The 9,083-nt window shown below is 45.3% G+C and overlaps 1 protein-coding gene across 1 annotated transcript in view; it reads right to left on the bottom strand.

Annotated features, from left to right (window-relative positions):
- Disp1 (dispatched RND transporter family member 1) overlaps positions 1–4,163 on the bottom strand; it is a 164,411-nt gene extending 160,248 nt beyond the window's left edge. Inside the window, exon 1 of the mRNA XM_031337436.1 lies at positions 4,062–4,163. The gene's annotated coding sequence lies outside the window, so the exon portion shown is untranslated. The remainder of the gene's footprint in view (positions 1–4,061) is intronic.
- Between the last annotated feature and the right edge of the window lie 4,920 nt (positions 4,164–9,083).

Here is a 9,083-nt window from a genome sequence, read left to right on the forward strand (position 1 = left end):
GAACTCACTCTGTAGACCAGGCTGGCCTCAAACTCAGAAATCCGCCTGCCTCTACCTCCCAAGTGCTGATTCACTATATAACCTACTCTAGCCTTGAACTCATGACCCTCCTGCTGCACCCTGGATCAAATATTTACAATGCCTCATCTCAGGAACTTTGTGTATGGCATGGGGACACATAAAAAGAAGATAGGCATTAGAACTGAGCCCCACACATGGCAATGTCCTTAAAAAAAAAAAAAAATTCTATGAACAAATGCCTCTGCCAAGGATCCAAGTTTCCTTTGGTTCCCTCGGATTCCTTAGCTTTCCTTCCTACCTCATATGTCCCAGGCTGGTCTCACACTGGCTATGGAGTTGAGGATGCCCTTCAACTATTGATGCTCTCACCTCTGCCTCCTGAGGGTTAAATTTCCACATGTACATCACCATCCAAGGTGCCCTGTTTGCTTTGATTACAAGAAGTACCCGTATATATTTCCCAAACACTTTATTTTAATATCCAGAGAGCAGTTTGCTATCTGTACCCAAATAACCTTAAGATTATGTCCAGATTGTGTCCTTGTCTAAGATAATCTGCTTCGCAAACCCTACGAGATGCGCACTGAGTTTTAAAAGGGCCCATCCTCCTTCTCATAGTAAACTAGACCTGATGTCTCCACTTAACCCAAATGTGGCCAGGGAAACTTCTTCCGCTCGAAGGTTGGTCTCAATTTGCATGCTGAAATGAAAATATCGTGTAAATCTAGAATTAAATGAGACATAGGTAAGATGTCCAAAGATGGAGGAGGGGCATCAAGAATGAGGAAGAAGTGGAGACTTGAAGGGGAGAGATGTAGAAAGAGGAGAATTATCAGAGAAGTGATTGTCTTGGGTCCCACCTGCCTAGTTTTTGATTCCCAGTCCCTTGCCAGGTTGGAGCTGGGCTTCCTGGCCTTAGATTTTATGGAAATTCTGCATCCTCCCCGTAAATGGCCTCATTTTACCACCATCAGTAGGTTGTGATTGCCAACCATCATATTACTAGGCAGCAGCAATTCCCAGGATACAGGAAGCTCGTTCATTCCATAGCACCCACACAAGCTTGGGAGGCCACATTTCTCCTGAGTCCAGGACAGGAGGAGTTTGTGTGCCCTATATGGGGGCCAGATCTCTTAAGATAACTGTCACGATGACCACAGGGCTTGACAGAATCCATGACAGAAACAAGGGGGTGAACAGAGTCACGTCATCAGGCCTAAAGCTGAAGGAAGGCTGAACCCCAGCATGTAGCGGGGTATAGCTGTTTCCCTAAGACCAAACAAATGAACAGGCCATGAGACTGGCCCAGTTCAAAATCTGCAACTCTCCCGTCCAGATCATCCCAGTCCATTGAGCTTCTGCATGGGAGAAGCTACGTTGTTTCTCTGGTCCCTGAGATAAAACCTGAAAGAAGCAATGAAGCAACTCAGGAGAGGTAGGTCAGATGGTGTGGCCTGTCGAGGCAGGGAAAGCATGGAAATGTGAGGGCGCTTATTTAAATCTCTGTAGACTGGGAAACAAGAGACTGTGGCCAGAAGCGGGGTTGGCCTATGGTCCTCAAGGCCTGGGCTATAATCCTCAAGGCCTGCATACCTCTCTACCCATAGCCTCCACCTAGGCCCCTTCTCCCAAAGATTCCACAACTTTACAAAATAGTCTCACCAACTGAGGGCCAAGCGTTCAAATACGTGAGCCCATGGGGGACATTTCACATCTAAACTGGAATCGTGTGCTATGCCCATGGAAGCAACTGTGCAACCTTTAAGAGTCTCCTGCTGTCCAGAGACATCAGATAACAGACAGGTTACTCCAAACCTGGAAAGAAAAAAACTGAAGAGGTTTCCAGCTTTTTGTTTCCAGCACTTAAAAACTGCCTCGGATAGATAAATGAGCTAATTAACAGAGCTAATAAGGTTAATTATTTATCAGACCTCTTCCCACACATTACAATCGCTTAAGTGCATGCACAGAATTTGTCTTATTTTTCTCCACCAATATAAATATCAATACCATTAGCAGTTTATTGAAAACTACACCCTCTCCCTTTGTACATGCAATAACGTCATAATTTATGGCAAAATCAACAGCCTATTTCCTGCTATACTAACAATTTGAAAGAAGGGTAGGTCTCTTAGAAGCAATGGCTTGGGTGGTAATTCAGGTAAGTTAGTATTCTTCTCCAATTAATCATCCGGACTCCACTGAAAGTGACTAGCGGCAAGGGATTGTCTGTGACAACTTTACTATTCCGTGCTCCAAAAAACATTTCAAAGTAAAGTGAGGGATCATCCTCTGCTCACTTGAGTGCTTTTTCCACGTGTAACCACACGCATGGGCTTACATAAGTGTGTGTTTGATGATACACATGTGTCACGGTCCAGGTGTGACAGAGCTCATGTGTTGAGGTCAGAGGACAAGTTTCGGAAGTTGGTTTCCACCCTCTACCTGGCCAACACAGGTTTTTCTTATTCTTTCTGCAGCTACGTCAGGCTAGCCCGTCCATGCGCCGCTGGCTTGTTCTACCTATGCCTTTCTTCTTGCCATAGGAGCAGTGGGATATAGATGGAAGCCACAACATCTCACTTTCAGCGTGGGTTCCAGGGAGCAAACTCACGTGGTCAGACTTGCATGGCAAGTGCTTTCACCGGCTGAGCCATCTCTGGTAGCCCAGGCTAACCTCAAACCTGTGATTGTACCCAAAGCTGGCTTTGAATTCCTGAACCTCCCATCTCTACTTCTTAAGGACTGGGATTATACACATGAACTATCAGGCCCAGATCATTGAAATATTTAAGAACATGACTTTCAGTACTCTTATTTTTTTTGTGATAAGCAATAAAATCTTGCTATATAGATTAGTCATCTTCCAATCACTTCGATAAAAAAACAAAAAACAAAAAACAAAAAAAAAAACAGAACCTTTTGTGGGAAAAAAAGATGTCTTATCTCATTATGCCACTTGGTATGTGGCAAGACAGTGTGTCATGACAGAAGACAGATAGCCTGTTCACACCATGCCAGCTGGACAACAAAAAGAGAGAAGGACCCGAATCTCAACATCCCCTTCATCCCCTAACTTCCTTCCAGTAATCCAACATCCCAAACAGTCCTCTGCTTCCCAACAGAACCACGTTGGGGACCAAGCCTTTCATTTCCAATCCGTTTAAGGGAGATAATCCAAATCCGAAGCCTAACACCATTGTAACCGTTTAGTCGGACCCTCGGACACTCGGCAGCAGGAACTGCATTCGCCATGTGACCCACCAGCACTGGCCATTGCTTTCTGTTGCTGTGATAAACACCACGATTCAAAGCAGCTCAAGGAGGAAAGAGTTTATCTCTGTTACAATGTGGGGTTCCTCGTGAGAGAAGTCAGGGCAGGAACTCCAGGCAGAAACCCCGGGGACAAAAACTGAAGCAGAGGCCGCACAGAAACACTGCCAACTGGTGTGTTTCCCAGGCTCAGGTACCTTCTCCTACCATCCAGGCATGCTGTAGGCTGGCCCCTCCTGCATCAACCATTAACCAAGAAAATGCCCCACAGATTAGAATACAGAACAATCTGATGGGCGAATTCCCACAATCGAGGTTCCCTCTTTCCGGATGGCTCATGTTTGTGTCTAGCTGTGACAAAACCAACCAGGTCGGCCATCATGTATTATCAGGACTTATTCGTCTTTCCAAAATGAAACTCCAGGCTCATCCAACAACTCCTAATCTTCTCCCATGTAAGAATTTTGGACAAATTATATAGGTTTGTAGATCCTATAGAAATATTTTTAACACCAATTTATACTTTTTTTTTCATGTGTGTGTCCTACTCAGGAGTATATATATTGTGTTCTCATATGTGGTGGGCACTCAGAAGTGGGCATATGTGTACGGGTACAGATAGGTGCGTGCGTGCGTGCGTGCGTGCATGGCGGCCAGATGGATGTCTTCCATAATGACCCTCCACTTCATCTACTGAGTCTACTTCCTTTCCAGTCCTAAAGCTTGCCTCTTCCGCTAGTGAGCTAGCCACCTTGCTCCAAGCATACCGTCTCCACTTCCAGAGCACTGGGGTCACAGGTGGCCCACCACGCCCACCTAGCTTTTACAAGGTCTTCATCCACCAAGCCATCTTCCCAACCCTCACACTCCGCTCAAAGCAAACATATTTATAACTAGAAATAGGATAGTGCCCTTATCAACTCTGTTCTCCTGCGGAATTCAAAGGAAGCAGGTGTGGTTTCCATGGAGACCACTTACAAAACAATCAGCGGTTTCTCTTTCTGACCTCTTGATGACTGAAAGCAGTGGAGATTCCAAGAGTAAGAGAGAAACACAGCAGGAATCTCGCCATTATACTCACTGCTGAAGGTCTGGGTGGGTGCGTCCCTAAGGACAAGTTAGTCACTTGAAAATGTAGTCATATTTGCCTTTCTTCAGCGACAATGGGCACTCCCACACTAGGGACTGCCGTACCACAATGGGCAAACAAACTTCACTTTGTTCTCCCTGCCCACTCTCCCAAAAGAAATCAAAGCTAAGCGGGAATATTCCCCGGGTGGGGGTGGGGCGGGGGTGGAGGGCTTTACCTACTCAACTCCAATACAAACTAGCAAAACAAGCCAGTTTTCGGCAAAACTGCACTCTGTAGAGAATTAAAATAGACCCACAGCTCTAACTTAGAAAGCTCACAGCTAGGGAGAAAATGCATGTTCAGTGCTCAGTCTCAGGATGAGGAGAAATATATTTGTGGGGTAGGAATGTCACTTTGTGGTAGAACACTACCCTTGCCTGAAGGAGCCCTGAGGCCTTTTTATTTTTATTTTTTTTTATTTTATTTTTTTGCAATGCCTCTCAGGCTTATCCATACCCAGGACATCAGTGCATACATTGTCACCTACAGGCTCAAGCTGGAGAACAATGCCATTGCCAATAAATAAATAAACAATTGCCGCAGGCTGACTCACAGCGTCCTGTGGGTTAGATACCCCTGAATACTTTAAGGGGAGATGCACCTTCTCCGAAGAAGTATGCTGATCTGTTAAGATCTTCCCCCCACCCCATCTTCTTTCAGAAGTTAAAAGAAAATACAGTGCAGGCCAATTGTATTTTCCTTGGGGGGTGGGGGCATGACAGAGCCATAAAGGGTCTTAATTTCCCTACCTCTTCCGACCCTCCTTGCAGTCCCATGGTATTTTGATAGTGGAGACATACAGCCTGAAGGATGTAAGAGGGACGTACGTGGCATTTCTGAAAAATGGAGCATAGGACCCACCTTTACAAGCAAACGCTGAGCCATGGCCACCTCACACCCACATCCTTGCCAGCAACTCTCCAAGGAGCCCGTTGGCAACATCTCTTGAGTTCTCACTGCTCCCGGGCCTCTTCCCACCACTGACTTTCTCCTCCCCTCCTCCCTCTTCCCCTCCTCTTCCTTCTCCCCCGTCTCCCACCCCTCCTTTATTTTAAGCAGAAGGAGGCTGGAGTAATCAAATTAAAGTCTAGTATCCAGTTCTTCAACACACAACATGCTAACTACACTTCAGGTCCACATTAAACCTAGAGTCCATTCCCTGCTAAAGATGTTTCTTGGGTTAGCACATCTCCACACTGAGCCCAGCAAATATTTCTCCTTTGCCAGTTAGACTCTGCCAAAAAGGAGATTGGGGGCCTAGAGGCAGAGAAGGGCTTAGCCATTTTCCTAACCGCATTCCCTCAGGCCTTTCACTTTAGAAACAGTCTTGAGACTAATCCGGCTTCTAAAAGCTGCCTTGGGCTTCTCAGTCTATCTGCTATGGCCGTGCGCCCCCTCCCCAGAGGGGAGGCTCTGGCCCCGCTTCTGCTAACTCCACCTTCCCTTTGTTCCGGTGACCTAGCATACTTCGCTCTCTGTAAACGTTTGTTCAGCAGAGAGTCAGCAAACATCCTATCAACGCAAGGGCGTGGGAAATTGAGGCATAGTCTTGGGTGCCTGTCATCCAACCTCAGCTTTCCCAGTTTGAGAAGACTGTCATGGCTTGCCTTGTCGGGGTGCCAAAAACGGCAGGAGTTAAAGTCAACAACCACCCCACCCCGCTTTCTCACCTGGAACCCCGGAGGGTCTGAGCTGGAGGAAGAGAGATCACGGTGGAGACTCCATCAGAATAGCAAGCCCTGCCTAGCTGCCGTGATTTCCTGGACATTTTGAAACAAGAATATAGAGTGTGGGTTCAAATGACTTACTGAAATCATTTGAGCCCACCAATCACCCAAATTCTGAAAAATATGGGCCACTTTCTAACACAGTCTAGAGCCAGACACTAGGCAGCTTATGCTCCTCTGGTGAGAAAACAAGAAAGAGTACCGCCTAGGTGTACCAAGGGAATACCAGACCACAGTTAACGGCTAGACTACATTCCTGCAAGAAAATGTACTTGTAATTAAAAGGAAGATGGCTCAGTTGGTAAAATGCTTGTTCTGTAAGCAAGAGAACCTGTGTTTGATCCCAGGAACTCACATAAAAATATCCAGCATGGTGGTATGCAAGTACGTGTGTTTGTATGTATGTATGCATGTATGTACATAAGAAAAACAGTTCTTAGCCTAATGGGTCGTATAAAATTCACAATGAAATATCTCAACTGTATGTATCTATTTTCTAAAAGGGGTCAAAATCCAAGCAAGATGATCTGAAAAAAAAAAATGCAGATGTAACCAATTCCTGTTATTAAAACAAAAGTCCAACAGAAGAAGAATGACCAATGTTAAGTGAGGAACAACATTTGCCCCAAGGAGAAGGAGTTATACCAGTGAAGGAGGTGCCAGTGGCGTTAAAAAATTCGAAGGGCAACTGACAGTCGAAGAGAGCCGAGCTAGCCAGGTGTGCCGGTACACACTCTATCCCAAGCACTCTGGATGCAGACATAGACCTCTGAGTTCGAGGCCATTGCGGTTTACTTGAGCTCCAGGCCAGCCAAAGCTGCTTAGTGAAACCCTGTCTCAAAACAAACAAAAACTAGGGAACAGCTCTTAGAACTCAGAAATTGCCCCGCACTTCCTACTCCAGCCTTATCGTTCACCGCGGAGAACACATTATGAAGAAAAGAAGCTGGAAAACCGATCGCAACGCCTCTCAACAAACACAGCGCCTCCACAGCTTGAAAAAATAACCCTTTCATTGAGGTAGAATGCTCTCTCTCGCTCCCTCGAATATTTCACACGCTACAACAGGAGTCATTCTGTAGAAGGAGAGAATGAAATAGCATTACTCATAGTTACCAAATTTCCAAAACAGAACAATGTTTCAGATACTGAGATCAGGCTTCCTATGAAATGTAGATGTTTTTGAAAAGAAAAATAATAGTTTAGCCAAATCAACATGGAACACTTAACCTACTGGGTTACCCCACCAACTCAGCCACTTGCAACTTTTCTTTATTGCTCATGGACTGAAGAGAAAAAACATTCCTTTTTTTTAAAAAAAAATAGGTAAACATCTATTAGTGTTTACCTGAACATACCTCTGAGCAGCGTGTGTGTGTGTGTGTGTGTGTGTGTGTGTGTGTGTGTGAATCAGTACCCAAAAAGGCCAGAAGGGGGCATTGGGGCCCCTGAGATTGGAATCACAGACAGTTGTGAGCCACCATGTTGATGCTGGTAATTAAACCCAGTTCCTTTATAAGAGAAGCCAAATGATCTTAACCATCAAATCATCTCTCCAACTCCCTGTTCTCTTTGCTTAAAGCCCAAAGGCAGATGAATTTTTTTGAGGCAGGGTGTCATTGGGTAGCCCAATTGTCCCTGAGATCATCACAATCCCACATCAGCCTAGTGTCGAGACTACAGATATGCATCACCACAACTAGCTCCGACAACTTTTGCATACTGTTAAACATGACTATTGTATTTTCTTTATCCATTTATCTCTGCATGTGGTTGAACATAAATATATGTTGTATGGAGAGAGTTGTGTACGATGTACATATGTGTATGCATGCGTGTATGTATATACGATACATACATATGTGTATGTGCATGTGATACATATGCATGTGTATGTATTTGTGTGTGTATATGATACATACATATGTGTGTATATGTGGGTATATGTATATGATAAATGTGTACGTGTGCATATGGATATACATGAGTGTCAGTGCAGGCTTACACATGCCACAGGACATGTGGAGCTCAGAGGAAAACTTTATAAGCTAAATGAGAATCCATACCGTTACTTGGTGGTCCTTATAATCTCCAACCCCCCCATCCCATGACACACCTAAGTAAGTACACTTCTGATCACCCAGTTACTCGATGAAGGACAACTTTACCTTAAAAACCTGATCACTGAACTTTTTACACATAGTTACCGTTAGTGCTATGGGGCAGGAATTCTGCAGGAGACCTGGTCCTTGGGCGAACCAAGGCTTGTGATTGTCAGGCTTCTCACAGCACTTCCTTTTCCTAACCCTGGTGACGGTTAAGTCATAACCACAGTATTAGCTAAAAATCTCTTTCGTACAGATTTCCAAGGGTCATTTTTATTCCAGTGGAAAATGTTCGATGAAAAAAAAAAAGCATTAAAGAAATAACTTAAGGAGAGCTGGAGAGCTGGATGGGTGCTTATGAGCTGGCACTGCTCTTCCAGAGGACCAGATTTCTATTTCCAACACGTACATCAGGCAGCTCACAATTACCTGCAACTCCAGCCTCCATGGGCATCTGCACTTACAAGCATATAAGCCCAATCGTACACCGACATACAGGTACACACACACACACACACACACACACACACACACACAGAAATAAAAATAACAAAGTGTTAAGAATACTGAAAGGAAACTGTGATAGAGGGCTAGGCACTAGAACAGGCGGGTCTTGATTTGTCAGCCGGTGCTGAGATCCCAGGCCTTTGCAGCACCCTACCTCCTCAGAGATGCTCTGTCCCTGTCTCTACCCTTCTCTCCCTTGTCCTCTCCTCCCTCTGTCCTCCCCTCCCTCTATCCTCCCCTCCCTTGTCCTCTCCTCCCTCTGTCCTCCCCTCTCTCTGTCTTCCCCTCCCTCTGTCCTCCCCTCCCTCTGTCCTCCCC

The sequence above is a fragment of the Mastomys coucha genome, unplaced genomic scaffold, assembly GCF_008632895.1.
Source record: "Mastomys coucha isolate ucsf_1 unplaced genomic scaffold, UCSF_Mcou_1 pScaffold1, whole genome shotgun sequence".
Lineage (NCBI taxonomy): Eukaryota > Metazoa > Chordata > Mammalia > Rodentia > Muridae > Mastomys > Mastomys coucha.